Source organism: Notolepis coatsorum, assembly GCF_963971535.1.
Source record: "Notolepis coatsorum genome assembly, contig: SCAFFOLD_58, whole genome shotgun sequence".
Lineage (NCBI taxonomy): Eukaryota > Metazoa > Chordata > Actinopteri > Aulopiformes > Paralepididae > Notolepis > Notolepis coatsorum.
Window position 1 is genome coordinate 676,871 of NW_028173062.1, and position 25,489 is coordinate 702,359.

The following is a 25,489-nucleotide window of genomic DNA, read 5'->3' on the forward strand; positions in this document are numbered from 1 at the left end:
GAAGATCGGGGATGCGCATACGCATCCTACAGGTCTATGGAGGAGAACCAGACCCCCACCTGACAGTGTTCAACAGGTAGGAGACGATCCAAAAAATGCTGAACCTTCCCATGGGACAGGTCCAGCATGGGTCTTACACCCCTCCCTCCCGACTTCTCGGGCAGAGAACACCGGGAGGAGAACGCCACGACGATGGCTTGCTTCGTCCACAGAGATTGGATCTCGTCGACCAGAGCTGTCCCTGCTGGAGACCCCGACAACAGGGTCTGTACCAAACCTGAAAACGGGTGGGGTTGTGTAAACACAAGTCCCCGCCTCACCGTTCTCTCCATCTACCTCGACATATGGTACTGCCGTAGTCATATGTGACGACACTCCCAACGCCCCCGCCGTCACGTGGCGCAGGTCCGCCAGGAACTGTAGATAGTTGGCCCGGTCCCCCCCGCTGTGCGAAGACAACCCTGGAATCGTGCGAGGAGCGCGTTCCGTGTCGGAACACCTGACCCTGACACCACCCACGAGGCAATCGCACCCAAGGGGGAACCCCGACAGAAAAGGGCCTGTCTGATACGGGGGGCTTCCGATCAAAAAAGCCCCCCCACTGAACACCCCTCCAGAACATGCTGAAGGAGTTGTTCTGCAGCCGGACATGCAAGGTGTAAGGCCCCCATGGGTTCCTACACACCGTAGCCCTGCAGTGATATCACTACCACCCCAAACCATGTGAGCTGCGACCACTTGCCAATATTCCAGGAGTGGGAGCACCAACATGATACCTGGCCTGGCGAAGGCGAGGCCGGGGAAGCCCGCACTGTGTGCCTCAAAAGGTTTCGAGCCCCCCTGCTGACAACACTTAAGTTGACAGACGTAACACCAGGCTCAACCAACACAGTTCAAGGTGTGGGAGCCGCTTGACAGCACAACATTCTCACGGACAGACCCAGGCTCAGCCATCAACTGGGTGTCAGCCCCTGTCTCCATGAGAAGCGAAAAATGGGGCCGCATACGCTTCAATGAAGGTTCGCGGCCCGCAGCCAAAGGAGAACGCTCAGAGCCCCGCCTCTGGGGGTACCAGAGAGAGGATTGAACAGGGAGCGGGCTGCTCGCGGCAAAATGACGACGGAGTGGTTTACCAACACCGAAATCACCCAAAATGGCCGATCCCTCGGCCGCCAAGACTGTCGGCCTCGCGATACCCTGTCGATTCTCCAACCAGGGCACCACTGGCGGGGGAAACATGGCCGCCTGTCGAGGGCCCCGTCATCGCCGCTGACGAGGCCGTGCTCTCTCTTCTTCTGGCTGCGCGGTGTGAGGCGGTGTAGGGCCTAGGACAATACCGCCCGCGCTCCAGCAGAAGACCAAAATCCCCTGCGGAGAGGGGAACCCTGAGCGGTTATAGCTTGCGGCTGGGTCAAAGCTAATAACGTCAACATCCTCGACGGAGTGGTTTACCAACACCGTGCGCGATGTGTCGACGTCGGCCGGCCCTCAAGGCCCCTCCACCAGACACCATTTCTGTAATAGAAAAAACACCAATTCGAACACAGTTCTAATCGTTGCCAATTCCATACCGTGGCGGTACAAGCCTTAACAGCCCACCAGCCACTCGCCAGGCCGACCATGGTGTCGGCCGGGCGGGGCATTGTTTCAATATATCAAAAACAAAGGACTGACGTTAACATGGAGCACCAGTGGTGATTGCAAACAGCACCCTCCACTGTGGTGTGGACCATGAAAAGGTTAAATGAATAAAAGAGCTAAACCACAAAAACTGTAGAATGAGCAAACCCATACACACAAAGTTTAAGGGGAGACGGACCAGACCCGTCTTCATTCAAAATATTCACAACAGAACACCAGCCCTAGTTTAGCCCATTTACCAAAAAAGGTAAACAAAGCCCCCCCCCCGCACTACTCCCCCAGTATACCGATTGACCGTCAGTATGAATGGTTTGAGAGGAGAGAAAGCTGTAGCAAGACAGCCTTCTCATAGCAGAGTGACAAAATGAAACAATAGCCCCCTACACAGGGCCGCCCCAGGAGATGGGGGCCCTCGCGTCTAAAAACGCACAGGGCCTCACATTTCTCCCAAGCGGCCCTGCCCTTATACTACTGCAGCCTAACGCCAGGCAATGTGGAACCCAAGACAACAATTGCCTGTGCACAGACACGCAACATGTCTACCATGTCGGCTGGACCCATAGCCCCACTACCCGACGCCAACCCAGATGGGAACACCGTTCAACAAACCCCGCCGGAACACAAGGTAATACCTGGCTAGAACCTAGCCACGACCTACCCCGTTGTCAACCCATTTACCCGAAAAAGGTAAACAGAACTCAAAAACCCCACAACAGCTACCGACTGACCTTCATTGATGAACCGGGCAAGAGGCGGGAGAGTGACAACATCTCACGGCGGAGACATTAAAACAGCATAGCAATTAGCAGTAGTGATAGCATGCGGCAGTAGCGATAGCATGTTAGCATAGCTTTAGATGTTTTAGCAGCACGCCCAAGACAGCTTGGAAACCGTTCCCTGCAGAGAACGTTCACCAAACCATCTTGCCCCTGGCGCCAACACACAACAAGGTTGTGTCAACAACACAAACCAGCATTACTAACACTAATACCCATGCCTGAAGACACAGGGCCTACCTGAGTACAAGCTGGCCCGACAGCCAGCCTTGTACAGCTGAACCTCGATGTGCAGTCATCAAACGAGGAACATCACAGGCCCGTCGTGTCGCCGAAAACATGCGTCGAAGATGCCAGGGGCCAGCAACCTCCGGTAAGCTTCCAACATTATTAATCTTCCTTAATCTTTTCACTCCGCTAGCTCGCATGGTGCAAAGCATCCAGTACGCTGGGACGAAAATAGAGGAAGGGTGTGTCATGACCAGAGTCATGATTATATGGGTGGTACCACCATAAGGGGCGGGGCCCCATACAGGTGGGGTGCATGTGTTTTTGTTCGTGGGAGATACATTAGGTATCACAGGCGATATAGAGTATCTCGTAAGGCTCAGAGCGGGAGCGATGCCATACGAAATATAACCCTTTCACTGCCACACGGCAGAAGGTTAACCCTTTACTATCACACAACCGACGGCGATGCTCCATCATGGATGCGGAGCTAATGATGCTAATGATGGAGCGTCGCCGTCGGTTGTGTGATAGTAAAGGGCTAACCTTCTGTATTTTCACGGTGAAATGGTTAACTGGCTGTCGTGTGGCAGTGAAAGGGTTACAGGCAGCGTGTGGAACCAGCCATGATGCTTTTAACTTCAAACTGGAGAAAGCAAGTCTCTGCTCTCCTCTTCCGGGCCTTGGCAGTGAGGGCGCCGACACTGTGGAACAAGCTCCCCCTCAACATCAAGTCTGCCAACACCGTACAGACATGCAAGGCCTCGCTTAAAACACACCTTTCACTCTGGATGATCACGGAGTTACTTTGCTGTTGTGTGTCTGAGGTGTTGTTATGTTCTCTGTCTGTCTGTCTGCCTGGTCCCCTGTTTCCTTGGTCCTGTCCATGTATTCCTATCCCCCCCCCCCCCCCAGGCTGCGCCCCGGACCCATGTACAAATTGGCTGGGGGGGGGGGGGGGGGGGGCGCATTATAAATGAAAATATCATATCATATCATATATATATCATATCATGGTCCTCGTGTGTCTCTTCTCTCTGTTCTCCTCGTGTTCCTCATGTGTCTCGTCTCAGTGGATGTCACTGGTAATACCATGTGTGGCCATGAGGTGGCATATCAACACTCTCAGTTTACCTCCACTTGCCACGGCATGTTCTCATATCCTCACCAGGGTATTTCAATTCACATGAAACAGAAACACCATGACAAGATTATTGTAATAGTGTATCCATGTAGTACAGTGTACACACTGACAGTACTTGCATACAACTGGAAGAGTAAACTAAACCTTCATGTGACTGTAGTGTATATATAGTAGCACAGCCTCTCTCTGCCCTTTTGCTCCTATCAGCCTAATTGTTACTGGAAGATACAGAATGGTGAGGTCACAATATAACCATGTTTTCACAGCAGAGTACCTATTGTGTACTTGTACTTTGCACACATATAATTTAAATCGTGTACTGTAATTCATATGTTCAATTTTCTATTGTATTTGCTATTTTATTTGTTAATACGCTGCTATTTTAATTAGTTGTTATTGTTAAACTGTTCTTATTGTCTGTACTACTGTGTTGATGTTGCTGATATTTTAAATTGTTTTATTTTTAGAAAGGTATGTGTTAATTGAAACCACTTAAGTTGTACTTAGTGTGTTAAAAGTTGTACTTAAGATGTGCTTTTATTTTTTGGTTACTTTTGCGTATACACTTACTAAAGTACCACTTAAATTTGGTAAACAATTATTATTTCTTAGATTACACTTACAGCATATTAATGACTATCATACTGTGCTTTGAATTAGTACATGAAAGCACATAATAATAATAATAAATAATAATAATAATAATAATAATAATAATAATAATAATAATAATAATAATAATAATAATAATAATAATAATAATAATAATAATAATAGTAATACATTGCAAGTACACTCTGTGAAAAGTAGATATTGGTAGAAATATACTTTTAACACATTTATATAAAAAATGGAAAACTATTCAAATGTTTGACTCGGATGCACCATTCGACATGACGCACAGAGTACCGTCCAATCTGTCTGCATGATTTGACATCGTCTGTCAGTCCAGCCTCTGCTGCCGTGTCAGGTTTGCTGCTGTACTGTGTTGTTACTCAGGGATAGTGCTACTGTACTGTGTTGTCACTCAGGGATAGTGCTACTGTACTGTGTTGTTGTCACTCAGGGATAGTGCTACTGTACTGTGTTGTCACTCAGGGATAGTGCTACTGTACTGTGTTGTTGTCACTCAGGGATAGTGCTGCTGTACTGTGTTGTCACTCAGGGATAGTGCTACTGTACTGTGTTGTCACTCAGGGATAGTGCTGCTGTACTGTGTTGTTGTCACTCAGGGATAGTGCTACTGTACTGTGTTGTTGTCACTCAGGGATAGTGCTGCTGTACTGTGTTGTCACTCAGGGATAGTGCTGCTGTACTGTGTTGTTGTCACTCAGGGATAGTGCTACTGTACTGTGTTGTCACTCAGGGATAGTGCTGCTGTACTGTGTTGTTGTCACTCAGGGATAGTGCTGCTGTACTGTGTTGTTGTCACTCAGGGATAGTGCTGCTGTACTGTGTTGTCACTCAGGGATAGTGCTGCTGTACTGTGTTGTTGTCACTCAGGGATAGTGCTGCTGTACTGTGTTGTTGTCACTCAGGGATAGTGCTACTGTACTGTGTTGTTGTCACTCAGGGATAGTGCTACTGTACTGTGTTGTTGTCACTCAGGGATAGTGCTACTGTACTGTGTTGTCACTCAGGGATAGTGCTACTGTACTGTGTTGTTGTCACTCAGGGATAGTGCTACTGTACTGTGTTGTTGTCACTCAGGGATAGTGCTGCTGTACTGTGTTGTCACTCAGGGATAGTGCTACTGTACTGTGTTGTTGTCACTCAGGGATAGTGCTGCTGTACTGTGTTGTCACTCAGGGATAGTGCTGCTGTACTGTGTTGTTGTCACTCAGGGATAGTGCTGCTGTACTGTGTTGTTGTCACTCAGGGATAGTGCTACTGTACTGTGTTGTTGTCACTCAGGGATAGTGCTACTGTACTGTGTTGTCACTCAGGGATAGTGCTACTGTACTGTGTTGTCACTCAGGGATAGTGCTACTGTACTGTGTTGTCACTCAGGGATAGTGCTACTGTACTGTGTTGTCACTCAGGGATAGTGCTGCTGTACTGTGTTGTCACTCAGGGATAGTGCTACTGTACTGTGTTGTTGTCACTCAGGGATAGTGCTGCTGTACTGTGTTGTTGTCACTCAGGGATAGTGCTACTGTACTGTGTTGTCACTCAGGGATAGTGCTACTGTACTGTGTTGTTGTCACTCAGGGATAGTGCTACTGTACTGTGTTGTCACTCAGGGATAGTGCTACTGTACTGTGTTGTTGTCACTCAGGGATAGTGCTGCTGTACTGTGTTGTTGTCACTCAGGGATAGTGCTGCTGTACTGTGTTGTCACTCAGGGATAGTGCTACTGTACTGTGTTGTCACTCAGGGATAGTGCTACTGTACTGTGTTGTTGTCACTCAGGGATAGTGCTACTGTACTGTGTTGTCACTCAGGGATAGTGCTACTGTACTGTGTTGTTGTCACTCAGGGATAGTGCTAATGTACTGTGTTGTCACTCAGGGATAGTGCTACTGTACTGTGTTGTTGTCACTCAGGGATAGTGCTAATGTACTGTGTTGTCACTCAGGGATAGTGCTACTGTACTGTGTTGTTGTCACTCAGGGATAGTGCTGCTGTACTGTGTTGTCACTCAGGGATAGTGCTACTGTACTGTGTTGTTGTCACTCAGGGATAGTGCTGCTGTACTGTGTTGTCACTCAGGGATAGTGCTACTGTACTGTGTTGTTGTCACTCAGGGATAGTGCTGCTGTACTGTGTTGTTGTCACTCAGGGATAGTGCTACTGTACTGTGTTGTTGTCACTCAGGGATAGTGCTACTGTACTGTGTTGTTGTCACTCAGGGATAGTGCTACTGTACTGTGTTGTCACTCAGGGATAGTGCTACTGTACTGTGTTGTTGTCACTCAGGGATAGTGCTGCTGTACTGTGTTGTTGTCACTCAGGGATAGTGCTGCTGTACTGTGTTGTTGTCACTCAGGGATAGTGCTACTGTACTGTGTTGTCACTCAGGGATAGTGCTGCTGTACAGTGTTGTCACTCAGGGATAGTGCTGCTGTACTGTGTTGTTGTCACTCAGGGATAGTGCTACTGTACTGTGTTGTTGTCACTCAGGGATAGTGCTGCTGTACTGTGTTGTTGTCAGTCAGGGATAGTGCTGCTGTACTGTGTTGTTGTCACTCAGGGATAGTGCTACTGTACTGTGTTGTCACTCAGGGATAGTGCTGCTGTACAGTGTTGTCACTCAGGGATAGTGCTGCTGTACTGTGTTGTTGTCACTCAGGGATAGTGCTACTGTACTGTGTTGTCACTCAGGGATAGTGCTACTGTACTGTGTTGTTGTCACTCAGGGATAGTGCTACTGTACTGTGTTGTTGTCACTCAGGGATAGTGCTGCTGTACTGTGTTGTTGTCACTCAGGGATAGTGCTGCTGTACTGTGTTGTCACTCAGGGATAGTGCTGCTGTACTGTGTTGTTGTCACTCAGGGATAGTGCTACTGTACTGTGTTGTTGTCACTCAGGGATAGTGCTGCTGTACTGTGTTGTTGTCACTCAGGGATAGTGCTACTGTACTGTGTTGTTGTAACTCAGGGATAGTGCTGCTGTACTGTGTTGTTGTCACTCAGGGATAGTGCTACTGTACTGTGTTGTTGTCACTCAGGGATAGTGCTGCTGTACTGTGTTGTTGTCACTCAGGGATAGTGCTACTGTACAGTGTTGTTGTCACTCAGGGATAGTGCTGCTGTACTGTGTTGTTGTCACTCAGGGATAGTGCTGCTGTACTGTGTTGTTGTCACTCAGGGATAGTGCTACTGTACTGTGTTGTTGTCACTCAGGGATAGTGCTACTGTACAGTGTTGTCACTCATGGATAGTGCTACTGTACTGTGTTGTTGTCACTCAGGGATAGTGCTACTGTACTGTGTTGTCACTCAGGGATAGTGCTACTGTACTGTGTTGTTGTCACTCAGGGATAGTGCTACTGTACTGTGTTGTCACTCAGGGATAGTGCTGCTGTACTGTGTTGTTGTCACTCAGGGATAGTGCTGCTGTACTGTGTTGTTGTCACTCAGGGATAGTGCTACTGTACTGTGTTGTCACTCAGGGATAGTGCTGCTGTACTGTGTTGTTGTCACTCAGGGATAGTGCTACTGTACTGTGTTGTCACTCAGGGATAGTGCTACTGTACTGTGTTGTCACTCAGGGATAGTGCTACTGTACTGTGTTGTCACTCAGGGATAGTGCTGCTGTACTGTGTTGTTGTCACTCAGGGATAGTGCTACTGTACTGTGTTGTTGTCACTCAGGGATAGTGCTGCTGTACTGTGTTGTCACTCAGGGATAGTGCTACTGTACTGTGTTGTCACTCAGGGATAGTGCTGCTGTACTGTGTTGTTGTCACTCAGGGATAGTGCTACTGTACTGTGTTGTTGTCACTCAGGGATAGTGCTACTGTACTGTGTTGTCACTCAGGGATAGTGCTACTGTACTGTGTTGTCACTCAGGGATAGTGCTACTGTACTGTGTTGTTGTCACTCAGGGATAGTGCTACTGTACTGTGTTGTTGTCACTCAGGGATAGTGCTGCTGTACTGTGTTGTTGTCACTCAGGGATAGTGCTGCTGTACTGTGTTGTCACTCAGGGATAGTGCTACTGTACTGTGTTGTCACTCAGGGATAGTGCTACTGTACTGTGTTATTGTCACTCAGGGATAGTGCTACTGTACTGTGTTGTTGTCACTCAGGGATAGTGCTACTGTACTGTGTTGTCACTCAGGGATAGTGCTACTGTACTGTGTTGTTGTCACTCAGGGATAGTGCTACTGTACTGTGTTGTTGTCACTCAGGGATAGTGCTGCTGTACTGTGTTGTTGTCACTCAGGGATAGTGCTACTGTACTGTGTTGTCACTCAGGGATAGTGCTACTGTACTGTGTTGTCACTCAGGGATAGTGCTGCTGTACTGTGTTGTTGTCACTCAGGGATAGTGCTACTGTACTGTGTTGTTGTCACTCAGGGATAGTGCTACTGTACTGTGTTGTTGTCACTCAGGGATAGTGCTGCTGTACTGTGTTGTTGTCACTCAGGGATAGTGCTGCTGTACTGTGTTGTTGTCACTCAGGGATAGTGCTACTGTACAGTGTTGTTGTCACTCAGGGATAGTGCTGCTGTACTGTGTTGTCACTCAGGGATAGTGCTACTGTACTGTGTTGTTGTCACTCAGGGATAGTGCTACTGTACTGTGTTGTTGTCACTCAGGGATAGTGCTGCTGTACTGTGTTGTTGTCACTCAGGGATAGTGCTACTGTACTGTGTTGTTGTCACTCAGGGATAGTGCTGCTGTACTGTGTTGTTGTCACTCAGGGATAGTGCTACTGTACTGTGTTGTCACTCAGGGATAGTGCTGCTGTACTGTGTTGTTGTCACTCAGGGATAGTGCTGCTGTACTGTGTTGTTGTCACTCAGGGATAGTGCTGCTGTACTGTGTTGTCACTCAGGGATAGTGCTGCTGTACTGTGTTGTTGTCACTCAGGGATAGTGCTACTGTACTGTGTTGTTGTCACTCAGGGATAGTGCTACTGTACTGTGTTGTTGTCACTCAGGGATAGTGCTGCTGTACTGTGTTGTTGTCACTCAGGGATAGTGCTACTGTACAGTGTTGTTGTCACTCAGGGATAGTGCTACTGTACTGTGTTGTTGTCACTCAGGGATAGTGCTACTGTACTGTGTTGTTGTCACTCAGGGATAGTGCTGCTGTACTGTGTTGTTGTCACTCAGGGATAGTGCTGCTGTACTGTGTTGTTGTCACTCAGGGATAGTGCTACTGTACTGTGTTGTCACTCAGGGATAGTGCTACTGTACTGTGTTGTCACTCAGGGATAGTGCTACTGTACTGTGTTGTCACTCAGGGATAGTGCTACTGTACTGTGTTGTTGTCACTCAGGGATAGTGCTACTGTACTGTGTTGTCACTCAGGGATAGTGCTACTGTACTGTGTTGTCACTCAGGGATAGTGCTGCTGTACTGTGTTGTCACTCAGGGATAGTGCTGCTGTACTGTGTTGTCACTCAGGGATAGTGCTGCTGTACTGTGTTGTTGTCACTCAGGGATAGTGCTGCTGTACTGTGTTGTTGTCACTCAGGGATAGTGCTGCTGTACTGTGTTGTTGTCACTCAGGGATAGTGCTGCTGTACTGTGTTGTCACTCAGGGATAGTGCTGCTGTACTGTGTTGTTGTCACTCAGGGATAGTGCTACTGTACTGTGTTGTCACTCAGGGATAGTGCTACTGTACTGTGTTGTTGTCACTCAGGGATAGTGCTACTGTACTGTGTTGTCACTCAGGGATAGTGCTACTGTACTGTGTTGTCACTCAGGGATAGTGCTGCTGTACTGTGTTGTTGTCACTCAGGGATAGTGCTGCTGTACTGTGTTGTCACTCAGGGATAGTGCTACTGTACTGTGTTGTCACTCAGGGATAGTGCTACTGTACTGTGTTGTTGTCACTCAGGGATAGTGCTGCTGTACTGTGTTGTCACTCAGGGATAGTGCTGCTGTACTGTGTTGTCACTCAGGGATAGTGCTGCTGTACTGTGTTGTCACTCAGGGATAGTGCTGCTGTACTGTGTTGTCACTCAGGGATAGTGCTACTGTACTGTGTTGTTGTCACTCAGGGATAGTGCTGCTGTACTGTGTTGTCACTCAGGGATAGTGCTGCTGTACTGTGTTGTCACTCAGGGATAGTGCTACTGTACTGTGTTGTTGTCACTCAGGGATAGTGCTGCTGTACTGTGTTGTCACTCAGGGATAGTGCTGCTGTACTGTGTTGTCACTCAGGGATAGTGCTACTGTACTGTGTTGTCACTCAGGGATAGTGCTACTGTACTGTGTTGTTGTCACTCAGGGATAGTGCTGCTGTACTGTGTTGTTGTCACTCAGGGATAGTGCTGCTGTACTGTGTTGTTGTCACTCAGGGATAGTGCTACTGTACTGTGTTGTTGTCACTCAGGGATAGTGCTACTGTACTGTGTTGTTGTCACTCAGGGATAGTGCTACTGTACTGTGTTGTTGTCACTCAGGGATAGTGCTACTGTACTGTGTTGTTGTCACTCAGGGATAGTGCTACTGTACTGTGTTGTTGTCACTCAGGGATAGTGCTACTGTACTGTGTTGTCACTCAGGGATAGTGCTGCTGTACTGTGTTGTTGTCACTCAGGGATAGTGCTACTGTACTGTGTTGTCACTCAGGGATAGTGCTACTGTACTGTGTTGTTGTCACTCAGGGATAGTGCTGCTGTACTGTGTTGTTGTCACTCAGGGATAGTGCTGCTGTACTGTGTTGTTGTCACTCAGGGATAGTGCTACTGTACTGTGTTGTTGTCACTCAGGGATAGTGCTGCTGTACTGTGTTGTTGTCACTCAGGGATAGTGCTACTGTACTGTGTTGTTGTCACTCAGGGATAGTGCTACTGTACTGTGTTGTCACTCAGGGATAGTGCTGCTGTACTGTGTTGTCACTCAGGGATAGTGCTGCTGTACTGTGTTGTTGTCACTCAGGGATAGTGCTACTGTACTGTGTTGTTGTCACTCAGGGATAGTGCTACTGTACTGTGTTGTCACTCAGGGATAGTGCTGCTGTACTGTGTTGTTGTCACTCAGGGATAGTGCTGCTGTACTGTGTTGTTGTCACTCAGGGATAGTGCTACTGTACTGTGTTGTTGTCACTCAGGGATAGTGCTGCTGTACTGTGTTGTCACTCAGGGATAGTGCTGCTGTACTGTGTTGTTGTCACTCAGGGATAGTGCTGCTGTACTGTGTTGTCACTCAGGGATAGTGCTACTGTACTGTGTTGTTGTCACTCAGGGATAGTGCTGCTGTACTGTGTTGTTGTCACTCAGGGATAGTGCTACTGTACTGTGTTGTTGTCACTCAGGGATAGTGCTACTGTACTGTGTTGTCACTCAGGGATAGTGCTGCTGTACTGTGTTGTTGTCACTCAGGGATAGTGCTGCTGTACTGTGTTGTTGTCACTCAGGGATAGTGCTACTGTACTGTGTTGTTGTCACTCAGGGATAGTGCTGCTGTACTGTGTTGTCACTCAGGGATAGTGCTGCTGTACTGTGTTGTTGTCACTCAGGGATAGTGCTGCTGTACTGTGTTGTCACTCAGGGATAGTGCTACTGTACTGTGTTGTTGTCACTCAGGGATAGTGCTACTGTACTGTGTTGTTGTCACTCAGGGATAGTGCTACTGTACTGTGTTGTTGTCACTCAGGGATAGTGCTACTGTACTGTGTTGTTGTCACTCAGGGATAGTGCTACTGTACTGTGTTGTCACTCAGGGATAGTGCTACTGTACTGTGTTGTTGTCACTCAGGGATAGTGCTGCTGTACTGTGTTGTTGTCACTCAGGGATAGTGCTACTGTACTGTGTTGTTGTCACTCAGGGATAGTGCTGCTGTACTGTGTTGTTGTCACTCAGGGATAGTGCTGCTGTACTGTGTTGTCACTCAGGGATAGTGCTACTGTACTGTGTTGTTGTCACTCAGGGATAGTGCTGCTGTACTGTGTTGTTGTCACTCAGGGATAGTGCTGCTGTACTGTGTTGTCACTCAGGGATAGTGCTGCTGTACTGTGTTGTTGTCACTCAGGGATAGTGCTGCTGTACTGTGTTGTCACTCAGGGATAGTGCTACTGTACTGTGTTGTTGTCACTCAGGGATAGTGCTACTGTACTGTGTTGTCACTCAGGGATAGTGCTGCTGTACTGTGTTGTTGTCACTCAGGGATAGTGCTGCTGTACTGTGTTGTTGTCACTCAGGGATAGTGCTACTGTACTGTGTTGTCACTCAGGGATAGTGCTGCTGTACTGTGTTGTCACTCAGGGATAGTGCTACTGTACTGTGTTGTCACTCAGGGATAGTGCTACTGTACTGTGTTGTCACTCAGGGATAGTGCTGCTGTACTGTGTTGTCACTCAGGGATAGTGCTACTGTACTGTGTTGTCACTCAGGGATAGTGCTACTGTACTGTGTTGTTGTCACTCAGGGATAGTGCTGCTGTACTGTGTTGTTGTCACTCAGGGATAGTGCTGCTGTACTGTGTTGTTGTCACTCAGGGATAGTGCTGCTGTACTGTGTTGTCACTCAGGGATAGTGCTGCTGTACTGTGTTGTCACTCAGGGATAGTGCTACTGTACAGTGTTGTTGTCACTCAGGGATAGTGCTACTGTACTGTGTTGTTGTCACTCAGGGATAGTGCTACTGTACTGTGTTGTCACTCAGGGATAGTGCTGCTGTACTGTGTTGTCACTCAGGGATAGTGCTGCTGTACTGTGTTGTCACTCAGGGATAGTGCTACTGTACTGTGTTGTTGTCACTCAGGGATAGTGCTACTGTACTGTGTTGTCACTCAGGGATAGTGCTGCTGTACTGTGTTGTTGTCACTCAGGGATAGTGCTGCTGTACTGTGTTGTCACTCAGGGATAGTGCTGCTGTACTGTGTTGTCACTCAGGGATAGTGCTACTGTACTGTGTTGTTGTCACTCAGGGATAGTGCTACTGTACTGTGTTGTTGTCACTCAGGGATAGTGCTGCTGTACTGTGTTGTTGTCACTCAGGGATAGTGCTACTGTACTGTGTTGTTGTCACTCAGGGATAGTGCTACTGTACTGTGTTGTTGTCACTCAGGGATAGTGCTACTGTACTGTGTTGTCACTCAGGGATAGTGCTGCTGTACTGTGTTGTTGTCACTCAGGGATAGTGCTGCTGTACTGTGTTGTCACTCAGGGATAGTGCTACTGTACTGTGTTGTCACTCAGGGATAGTGCTACTGTACTGTGTTGTTGTCACTCAGGGATAGTGCTGCTGTACAGTGTTGTCACTCAGGGATAGTGCTGCTGTACTGTGTTGTCACTCAGGGATAGTGCTACTGTACAGTGTTGTCACTCAGGGATAGTGCTGCTGTACTGTGTTGTCACTCAGGGATAGTGCTACTGTACTGTGTTGTCACTCAGGGATAGTGCTACTGTACTGTGTTGTCACTCAGGGATAGTGCTGCTGTACTGTGTTGTCACTCAGGGATAGTGCTACTGTACTGTGTTGTCACTCAGGGATAGTGCTGCTGTACTGTGTTGTCACTCAGGGATAGTGCTACTGTACTGTGTTGTTGTCACTCAGGGATAGTGCTGCTGTACTGTGTTGTCACTCAGGGATAGTGCTGCTGTACTGTGTTGTCACTCAGGGATAGTGCTGCTGTACAGTGTTGTCACTCAGGGATAGTACTGCTGTACTGTGTTGTCACTCAGGGATAGTGCTACTGTACTGTGTTGTCACTCAGGGATAGTGCTACTGTACTGTGTTATTGTCACTCAGGGATAGTGCTACTGTACTGTGTTGTTGTCACTCAGGGATAGTGCTGCTGTACTGTGTTGTTGTCACTCAGGGATAGTGCTACTGTACTGTGTTGTCACTCAGGGATAGTGCTGCTGTACTGTGTTGTCACTCAGGGATAGTGCTACTGTACTGTGTTGTCACTCAGGGATAGTGCTACTGTACTGTGTTGTTGTCACTCAGGGATAGTGCTACTGTACTGTGTTGTCACTCAGGGATAGTGCTACTGTACTGTGTTGTTGTCACTCAGGGATAGTGCTACTGTACTGTGTTGTTGTCACTCAGGGATAGTGCTGCTGTACTGTGTTGTTGTCACTCAGGGATAGTGCTACTGTACTGTGTTGTCACTCAGGGATAGTGCTGCTGTACTGTGTTGTCACTCAGGGATAGTGCTGCTGTACTGTGTTGTTGTCACTCAGGGATAGTGCTGCTGTACTGTGTTGTCACTCAGGGATAGTGCTGCTGTACAGTGTTGTCACTCAGGGATAGTGCTACTGTACTGTGTTGTTGTCACTCAGGGATAGTGCTGCTGTACTGTGTTGTCACTCAGGGATAGTGCTACTGTACTGTGTTGTTGTCACTCAGGGATAGTGCTGCTGTACTGTGTTGTCACTCAGGGATAGTGCTACTGTACAGTGTTGTCACTCAGGGATAGTGCTGCTGTACTGTGTTGTCACTCAGGGATAGTGCTGCTGTACTGTGTTGTTGTCACTCAGGGATAGTGCTACTGTACTGTGTTGTCACTCAGGGATAGTGCTGCTGTACTGTGTTGTTGTCACTCAGGGATAGTGCTGCTGTACTGTGTTGTCACTCAGGGATAGTGCTGCTGTACTGTGTTGTCACTCAGGGATAGTGCTGCTGTACTGTGTTGTTGTCACTCAGGGATAGTGCTACTGTACTGTGTTGTTGTCACTCAGGGATAGTGCTGCTGTACTGTGTTGTTGTCACTCAGGGATAGTGCTACTGTACTGTGTTGTCACTCAGGGATAGTGCTGCTGTACTGTGTTGTTGTCACTCAGGGATAGTGCTACTGTACTGTGTTGTTGTCACTCAGGGATAGTGCTGCTGTACTGTGTTGTTGTCACTCAGGGATAGTGCTGCTGTACTGTGTTGTTGTCACTCAGGGATAGTGCTACTGTACAGTGTTGTTGTCACTCAGGGATAGTGCTACTGTACTGTGTTGTCACTCAGGGATAGTGCTGCTGTACTGTGTTGTTGTCACTCAGGGATAGTGCTACTGTACTGTGTTGTTGTCACTCAAGGATAGTGCTGCTGTACTGTGTTGTTGTCACTCAGGGATAGTGCTACTGTACAGTGTTGTCACTCAGGGATAGTGCTACTGTACTGTGTTGTTGTCACTCAGGGATAGTGCTACTGTACTGTGTTGTTGTCACTCAGGGATAGTGCTGCTGTACAGTGTTGTCACTCAGGGATAGTGCTGCTGTACTGTGTTGTTGTCACTCAGGGATAGTGCTACTGTACAGTGTTGTCACTCAGGGATAGTGCTACTGTACTGTGTTGTCACTCAGGGATAGTGCTACTGTACTGTGTTGTTGTCACTCAGGGATAGTGCTGCTGTACTGTGTTGTCACTCAGGGATAGTGCTGCTGTACTGTGTTGTTGTCACTCAGGGATAGTGCTACTGTACTGTGTTGTTGTCACTCAGGGATAGTGCTACTGTACTGTGTTGTCACTCAGGGATAGTGCTACTGTACTGTGTTGTTGTCACTCAGGGATAGTGCTACTGTACTGTGTTGTTGTCACTCAGGGATAGTGCTGCTGTACTGTGTTGTTGTCACTCAGGGATAGTGCTGCTGTACTGTGTTGTTGTCACTCAGGGATAGTGCTACTGTACTGTGTTGTTGTCACTCAGGGATAGTGCTGCTGTACTGTGTTGTCACTCAGGGATAGTGCTGCTGTACTGTGTTGTTGTCACTCAGGGATAGTGCTACTGTACTGTGTTGTTGTCACTCAGGGATAGTGCTACTGTACTGTGTTGTTGTCACTCAGGGATAGTGCTGCTGTACTGTGTTGTTGTCACTCAGGGATAGTGCTACTGTACTGTGTTGTTGTCACTCAGGGATAGTGCTACTGTACTGTGTTGTTGTCACTCAGGGATAGTGCTACTGTACAGTGTTGTTGTCACTCAGGGATAGTGCTACTGTACTGTGTTGTCACTCAGGGATAGTGCTGCTGTACTGTGTTGTTGTCACTCAGGGATAGTGCTGCTGTACTGTGTTGTCACTCAGGGATAGTGCTACTGTACTGTGTTGTTGTCACTCAGGGATAGTGCTACTGTACTGTGTTGTCACTCAGGGATAGTGCTGCTGTACTGTGTTGTCACTCAGGGATAGTGCTACTGTACTGTGTTGTTGTCACTCAGGGATAGTGCTACTGTACTGTGTTGTTGTCACTCAGGGATAGTGCTACTGTACTGTGTTGTCACTCAGGGATAGTGCTACTGTACTGTGTTGTTGTCACTCAGGGATAGTGCTACTGTACTGTGTTGTCACTCAGGGATAGTGCTACTGTACTGTGTTGTTGTCACTCAGGGATAGTGCTGCTGTACTGTGTTGTTGTCACTCAGGGATAGTGCTACTGTACTGTGTTGTTGTCACTCAGGGATAGTGCTACTGTACTGTGTTGTCACTCAGGGATAGTGCTGCTGTACTGTGTTGTTGTCACTCAGGGATAGTGCTACTGTACTGTGTTGTTGTCACTCAGGGATAGTGCTGCTGTACTGTGTTGTTGTCACTCAGGGATAGTGCTACTGTACTGTGTTGTCACTCAGGGATAGTGCTGCTGTACTGTGTTGTTGTCACTCAGGGATAGTGCTACTGTACTGTGTTGTCACTCAGGGATAGTGCTACTGTACTGTGTTGTCACTCAGGGATAGTGCTGCTGTACTGTGTTGTTGTCACTCAGGGATAGTGCTACTGTACTGTGTTGTTGTCACTCAGGGATAGTGCTGCTGTACTGTGTTGTTGTCACTCAGGGATAGTGCTACTGTACTGTGTTGTCACTCAGGGATAGTGCTGCTGTACTGTGTTGTTGTCACTCAGGGATAGTGCTGCTGTACTGTGTTGTCACTCAGGGATAGTGCTGCTGTACTGTGTTGTCACTCAGGGATAGTGCTGCTGTACTGTGTTGTTGTCACTCAGGGATAGTGCTACTGTACTGTGTTGTCACTCAGGGATAGTGCTACTGTACTGTGTTGTCACTCAGGGATAGTGCTACTGTACTGTGTTGTTGTCACTCAGGGATAGTGCTACTGTACTGTGTTGTTGTCACTCAGGGATAGTGCTACTGTACTGTGTTGTCACTCAGGGATAGTGCTGCTGTACTGTGTTGTCACTCAGGGATAGTGCTGCTGTACTGTGTTGTTGTCACTCAGGGATAGTGCTGCTGTACTGTGTTGTCACTCAGGGATAGTGCTGCTGTACTGTGTTGTTGTCACTCAGGGATAGTGCTGCTGTACTGTGTTGTCACTCAGGGATAGTGCTACTGTACTGTGTTGTTGTCACTCAGGGATAGTGCTACTGTACTGTGTTGTTGTCACTCAGGGATAGTGCTACTGTACTGTGTTGTTGTCACTCAGGGATAGTGCTACTGTACTGTGTTGTTGTCACTCAGGGATAGTGCTGCTGTACTGTGTTGTTGTCACTCAGGGATAGTGCTACTGTACTGTGTTGTTGTCACTCAGGGATAGTGCTGCTGTACTGTGTTGTTGTCACTCAGGGATAGTGCTGCTGTACTGTGTTGTTGTCACTCAGGGATAGTGCTACTGTACTGTGTTGTCACTCAGGGATAGTGCTGCTGTACTGTGTTGTCACTCAGGGATAGTGCTACTGTACTGTGTTGTCACTCAGGGATAGTGCTACTGTACTGTGTTGTCACTCAGGGATAGTGCTGCTGTACTGTGTTGTCACTCAGGGATAGTGCTACTGTACTGTGTTGTCACTCAGGGATAGTGCTACTGTACTGTGTTGTTGTCACTCAGGGATAGTGCTGCTGTACTGTGTTGTTGTCACTCAGGGATAGTGCTGCTGTACTGTGTTGTCACTCAGGGATAGTGCTACTGTACTGTGTTGTTGTCACTCAGGGATAGTGCTGCTGTACTGTGTTGTTGTCACTCAGGGATAGTGCTACTGTACTGTGTTGTCACTCAGGGATAGTGCTGCTGTACTGTGTTGTTGTCACTCAGGGATAGTGCTACTGTACAGTGTTGTCACTCAGGGATAGTGCTGCTGTACTGTGTTGTCACTCAGGGATAGTGCTACTGTACAGTGTTGTTGTCACTCAGGGATAGTGCTACTGTACTGTGTTGTTGTCACTCAGGGATAGTGCTACTGTACTGTGTTGTCACTCAGGGATAGTGCTGCTGTACTGTGTTGTTGTCACTCAGGGATAGTGCTGCTGTACTGTGTTGTCACTCAGGGATAGTGCTACTGTACTGTGTTGTTGTCACTCAGGGATAGTGCTACTGTACTGTGTTGTCACTCAGGGATAGTGCTACTGTACTGTGTTGTCACTCAGGGATAGTGCTGCTGTACTGTGTTGTTGTCACTCAGGGATAGTGCTGCTGTACTGTGTTGTCACTCAGGGATAGTGCTGCTGTACTGTGTTGTCACTCAGGGATAGTGCTACTGTACTGTGTTGTTGTCACTCAGGGATAGTGCTACTGTACTGTGTTGTTGTCACTCAGGGATAGTGCTGCTGTACTGTGTTGTTGTCACTCAGGGATAGTGCTACTGTACTGTGTTGTTGTCACTCAGGGATAGTGCTACTGTACTGTGTTGTTGTCACTCAGGGATAGTGCTACTGTACTGTGTTGTCACTCAGGGATAGTGCTGCTGTACTGTGTTGTCACTCAGGGATAGTGCTACTGTACAGTGTTGTCACTCAGGGATAGTGCTGCTGTACTGTGTTGTCACTCAGGGATAGTGCTGCTGTACTGTGTTGTCACTCAGGGATAGTGCTACTGTACTGTGTTGTTGTCACTCAGGGATAGTGCTACTGTACTGTGTTGTCACTCAGGGATAGTGCTGCTGTACTGTGTTGTCACTCAGGGATAGTGCTGCTGTACTGTGTTGTCACTCAGGGATAGTGCTACTGTACTGTGTTGTCACTCAGGGATAGTGCTACTGTACTGTGTTGTTGTCACTCAGGGATAGTGCTACTGTACTGTGTTGTTGTCACTCAGGGATAGTGCTGCTGTACTGTGTTGTTGTCACTCAGGGATAGTGCTGCTGTACTGTGTTGTTGTCACTCAGGGATAGTGCTGCTGTACTGTGTTGTTGTCACTCAGGGATAGTGCTACTGTACTGTGTTGTTGTCACTCAGGGATAGTGCTGCTGTACTGTGTTGTTGTCACTCAGGGATAGTGCTACTGTACTGTGTTGTTGTCACTCAGGGATAGTGCTACTGTACTGTGTTGTTGTCACTCAGGGATAGTGCTGCTGTACTGTGTTGTCACTCAGGGATAGTGCTGCTGTACTGTGTTGTCACTCAGGGATAGTGCTGCTGTACAGTGTTGTCACTCAGGGATAGTGCTACTGTACTGTGTTGTTGTCACTCAGGGATAGTGCTGCTGTACTGTGTTGTTGTCACTCAGGGATAGTGCTACTGTACTGTGTTGTCACTCAGGGATAGTGCTGCTGTACTGTGTTGTCACTCAGGGATAGTGCTACTGTACTGTGTTGTCACTCAGGGATAGTGCTACTGTACTGTGTTGTTGTCACTCAGGGATAGTGCTACTGTACTGTGTTGTTGTCACTCAGGGATAGTGCTACTGTACTGTGTTGTCACTCAGGGATAGTGCTACTGTACTGTGTTGTTGTCACTCAGGGATAGTGCTACTGTACTGTGTTGTTGTCACTCAGGGATAGTGCTGCTGTACTGTGTTGTTGTCACTCAGGGATAGTGCTACTGTACTGTGTTGTCACTCAGGGATAGTGCTGCTGTACTGTGTTGTCACTCAGGGATAGTGCTGCTGTACTGTGTTGTTGTCACTCAGGGATAGTGCTACTGTACTGTGTTGTTGTCACTCAGGGATAGTGCTGCTGTACTGTGTTGTTGTCACTCAGGGATAGTGCTGCTGTACTGTGTTGTCACTCAGGGATAGTGCTACTGTACAGTGTTGTCACTCAGGGATAGTGCTGCTGTACTGTGTTGTCACTCAGGGATAGTGCTGCTGTACTGTGTTGTTGTCACTCAGGGATAGTGCTACTGTACTGTGTTGTTGTCACTCAGGGATAGTGCTACTGTACTGTGTTGTCACTCAGGGATAGTGCTGCTGTACTGTGTTGTTGTCACTCAGGGATAGTGCTGCTGTACTGTGTTGTTGTCACTCAGGGATAGTGCTGCTGTACTGTGTTGTTGTCACTCAGGGATAGTGCTACTGTACTGTGTTGTTGTCACTCAGGGATAGTGCTACTGTACTGTGTTGTCACTCAGGGATAGTGCTGCTGTACTGTGTTGTTGTCACTCAGGGATAGTGCTGCTGTACTGTGTTGTTGTCACTCAGGGATAGTGCTACTGTACTGTGTTGTTGTCACTCAGGGATAGTGCTGCTGTACTGTGTTGTTGTCACTCAGGGATAGTGCTACTGTACAGTGTTGTTGTCACTCAGGGATAGTGCTACTGTACTGTGTTGTCACTCAGGGATAGTGCTGCTGTACTGTGTTGTTGTCACTCAGGGATAGTGCTACTGTACTGTGTTGTTGTCACTCAAGGATAGTGCTGCTGTACTGTGTTGTTGTCACTCAGGGATAGTGCTACTGTACAGTGTTGTCACTCAGGGATAGTGCTGCTGTACTGTGTTGTTGTCACTCAGGGATAGTGCTGCTGTACTGTGTTGTTGTCACTCAGGGATAGTGCTACTGTACTGTGTTGTTGTCACTCAGGGATAGTGCTGCTGTACAGTGTTGTCACTCAGGGATAGTGCTGCTGTACTGTGTTGTTGTCACTCAGGGATAGTGCTACTGTACAGTGTTGTCACTCAGGGATAGTGCTACTGTACTGTGTTGTCACTCAGGGATAGTGCTACTGTACTGTGTTGTCACTCAGGGATAGTGCTACTGTACTGTGTTGTTGTCACTCAGGGATAGTGCTACTGTACTGTGTTGTTGTCACTCAGGGATAGTGCTGCTGTACTGTGTTGTTGTCACTCAGGGATAGTGCTACTGTACTGTGTTGTTGTCACTCAGGGATAGTGCTGCTGTACTGTGTTGTTGTCACTCAGGGATAGTGCTGCTGTACTGTGTTGTCACTCAGGGATAGTGCTGCTGTACTGTGTTGTTGTCACTCAGGGATAGTGCTACTGTACTGTGTTGTCACTCAGGGATAGTGCTACTGTACTGTGTTGTTGTCACTCAGGGATAGTGCTACTGTACTGTGTTGTTGTCACTCAGGGATAGTGCTGCTGTACTGTGTTGTTGTCACTCAGGGATAGTGCTACTGTACTGTGTTGTTGTCACTCAGGGATAGTGCTGCTGTACTGTGTTGTTGTCACTCAGGGATAGTGCTGCTGTACTGTGTTGTTGTCACTCAGGGATAGTGCTGCTGTACTGTGTTGTCACTCAGGGATAGTGCTGCTGTACTGTGTTGTTGTCACTCAGGGATAGTGCTACTGTACTGTGTTGTCACTCAGGGATAGTGCTGCTGTACTGTGTTGTTGTCACTCAGGGATAGTGCTGCTGTACTGTGTTGTTGTCACTCAGGGATAGTGCTACTGTACTGTGTTGTCACTCAGGGATAGTGCTGCTGTACTGTGTTGTTGTCACTCAGGGATAGTGCTACTGTACTGTGTTGTCACTCAGGGATAGTGCTGCTGTACTGTGTTGTTGTCACTCAGGGATAGTGCTACTGTACTGTGTTGTTGTCACTCAGGGATAGTGCTGCTGTACTGTGTTGTTGTCACTCAGGGATAGTGCTACTGTACTGTGTTGTTGTCACTCAGGGATAGTGCTACTGTACTGTGTTGTTGTCACTCAGGGATAGTGCTACTGTACAGTGTTGTTGTCACTCAGGGATAGTGCTACTGTACTGTGTTGTCACTCAGGGATAGTGCTGCTGTACTGTGTTGTTGTCACTCAGGGATAGTGCTACTGTACTGTGTTGTCACTCAGGGATAGTGCTACTGTACTGTGTTGTCACTCAGGGATAGTGCTGCTGTACTGTGTTGTCACTCAGGGATAGTGCTACTGTACTGTGTTGTTGTCACTCAGGGATAGTGCTGCTGTACTGTGTTGTTGTCACTCAGGGATAGTGCTACTGTACTGTGTTGTTGTCACTCAGGGATAGTGCTACTGTACTGTGTTGTTGTCACTCAGGGATAGTGCTGCTGTACTGTGTTGTCACTCAGGGATAGTGCTGCTGTACTGTGTTGTTGTCACTCAGGGATAGTGCTACTGTACTGTGTTGTCACTCAGGGATAGTGCTGCTGTACTGTGTTGTCACTCAGGGATAGTGCTACTGTACTGTGTTGTCACTCAGGAATGTACTATTTATTACTCATGTATTTAGATGAAAATGTTTGAAAAGAGATTGCTTTAAAGGCCAACTTGCAGGTTGTATTTTTGTTCAATAAACAATGTGGACTAGGCCAACGGTGACTTTCATGAAGAAGGAATATATATATTTTTTTTTAAATGTACCCAGTTTTAGCATTTTTATCAAACATTTTGTCTTGTCCAACACAATCACCACACACGTGGATATTTTAATCAATGGTTCATAACGTGCGCGTGTAATCGAAATGATGTCGTCACGTCAGGTGCAGGGCAGCGAGGGGCTCTGAGAGTCACACACAGCTAGTGGCAGGAAGCAGAGAGCCTTGCTACTACTAGCCGAGGAGTGATGAATGAAAATGTATCTGTTTCACGGTCACCTAACAACACTATTGCTCCGTGATCATAGCCATCTATCTCTAAAGCTAACCACTATTTGTAAAAGCCACAACCACGTTACCATATTTGTAATAATGAAAATCATTGTGTCGTTGTACATATTGTGTATACACCGTTAGAAGCTAGCTAAGTTAGCTAACATAGCTTAGCTTAGCAGCCAGAATTCTCGAAACTCCTAACATCACCCGATTTAAAATGGTTCTATCCTCTTTGTATACCTTTGTCATCACAAGTATTATGCCAGGGAACTTATGGACACGACAATAGTAGTTATAAGGTGTTTGAGCTTGTAGCGTTAGTTAGCTCATAGCTATCGTCACTGATGCACCGAGTGGAGCTAAAGGGGCTACTATCGTACAGGCCACGTGAGCGGATCGGCGCGGGCGAGAAATCCGCTCTTCGCTCTTTAAAGCTTGGTCCGCTCCGCTAATCGCTCATGTTGACCCCGCCCCCAAGTCGCTTTCCGCTCGCTCACCGCTCACCTTGAATCGAGCGCTCCCCGCTCGGCAGATTCTTTTTCTTTTTTTGGAGCATGGTGTAAATTAGCTCAAACTACAACAGTCTACACCCCCTGGGCCCCTTAACAATTGTTTGTATTGAGCCGCATTGTAATTGTACCCATTCTGCAATGTTAAATAACGTTGTTTATCCATTCACTAGCTCTACTAAGCGTTGATAGCTAGCCTAGCCACAATGCTATGGTCGCTGCCATTAACGTTAGCATGTAAGCTAACGACAACAACAATGGCGTCGATACTTTTTCTAACAGGATGTGAGTGACAAAGCCTGAACAGGATATCACAGGTTCACCCTTCTCATTGGTTGAAAATGGCCTTCATGTTTGTACATCTGTTGCTTTGGCATTGTACTACATGTATATTACATCAGTGTGGATTGGAGCGGAGGAGAACTTTTTTTAAAACCCACTCCTCGCTCACGTCAAAACCGCCCGCTCCGCTCCCCGCGCCGCTCACGCGCCGCGCCGCTCACGTGCACTGCTATCGTATCAACATGCCGGTGCGCATAGCTTGCTAGCCGGCATTCTCGAAACTCCTAACATCACCAGGACACATTACACATTTTACTCGTTCCCAAAACTCTTTTACATGCACGACAGTAGACAATGCTAACGTTAGCGGGGTAACGTTAGCCAGAACGATATAGCCAGCTTGATACTATGACCCGGGGATAAGGCAACAGCCCACAGACCAGTAGCGCTGCTGTACTGAACAACAGGCTGCCTAGTGGTAAATGTAGTTCTTTTTTTACGACATTAAAAACATTATAACTACCTTGTTTCAACCAGTTGTAGCTGGTCCATCAAAATCTTTAAACCCATTTTAAACCCTTTAAACCCATTTGCGTCTTGTAAGGCGTCCATTTGGATCAAGGAAATAGCTTTCTGCACTCGTCAAAACTCCTTGTAGTGGATCAGAAGTAGGGGAAAGATAGTGAAGTGCTGTCAGGCTGTATCAAAAGCTGAGGCCATTTATAGTTTGTCAGTCACTGAACAATATCTTCAACAATACAATCACCATGTGAACAAAGCCAGAAGGAACCCAGCCCCACTCAACCCCATCACCCTGTGTGACTCCCCAGTGGACCCCAGCCCCACTCAACCCCATCACCCTGTGTGACTCCCCAGTGGACACTGCTGAAGAAATGCAACCTGCCAAAGACGATGATGGTGCACTTTTACACAGCCATCATTGAGTCCATCCTCACCTCCTCCATCACAGTATGGTACGCTGCAGCAACGGCCAAGGACCAAGGCAGGCTGCAGCGTGTCATCCACTCTGCTGAGAAGGTGATCGGCTGCAATCTGCCATCTCTCCAGGACCTGTACGCCTCCAGAACCCTGAAGCGTGCAGGTAAGATGGTGGCCGACCCCTACCACCCCGGTCACAACCTGTTGGAGTCACTCCCCTCCGACCCCTACCACCCCGGTCACAACCTGTTTGAGCCACTCCCCTCTGACCCCTACCACCCCGGTCACAACCTGTTGGAGTCACTCCCCTCCGACCCCTACCACCCCGGTCACAACCTGTTGGAGTCACTCCCCTCCGACCCCTACCACCCCGGTCACAACCTGTTTGAGTCACTCCCCTCTGACCCCTACCACCCCGGTCACAACCTGTTGGAGTCACTCCCCTCTGACCCCTACCACCCCGGTCACAACCTGTTGGAGTCACTCCCCTCTGACCCCTACCACCCCGGTCACAACCTGTTGGAGTCACTCCCCTCTGACCCCTACCACCCCGGTCACAACCTGTTTGAGTCACTCCCCTCTGACCCCTACCACCCCGGTCACAACCTGTTGGAGTCACTCCCCTCTGACCCCTACCACCCCGGTCACAACCTGTTTGAGTCACTCCCCTCCGACCCCTACCACCCCGGT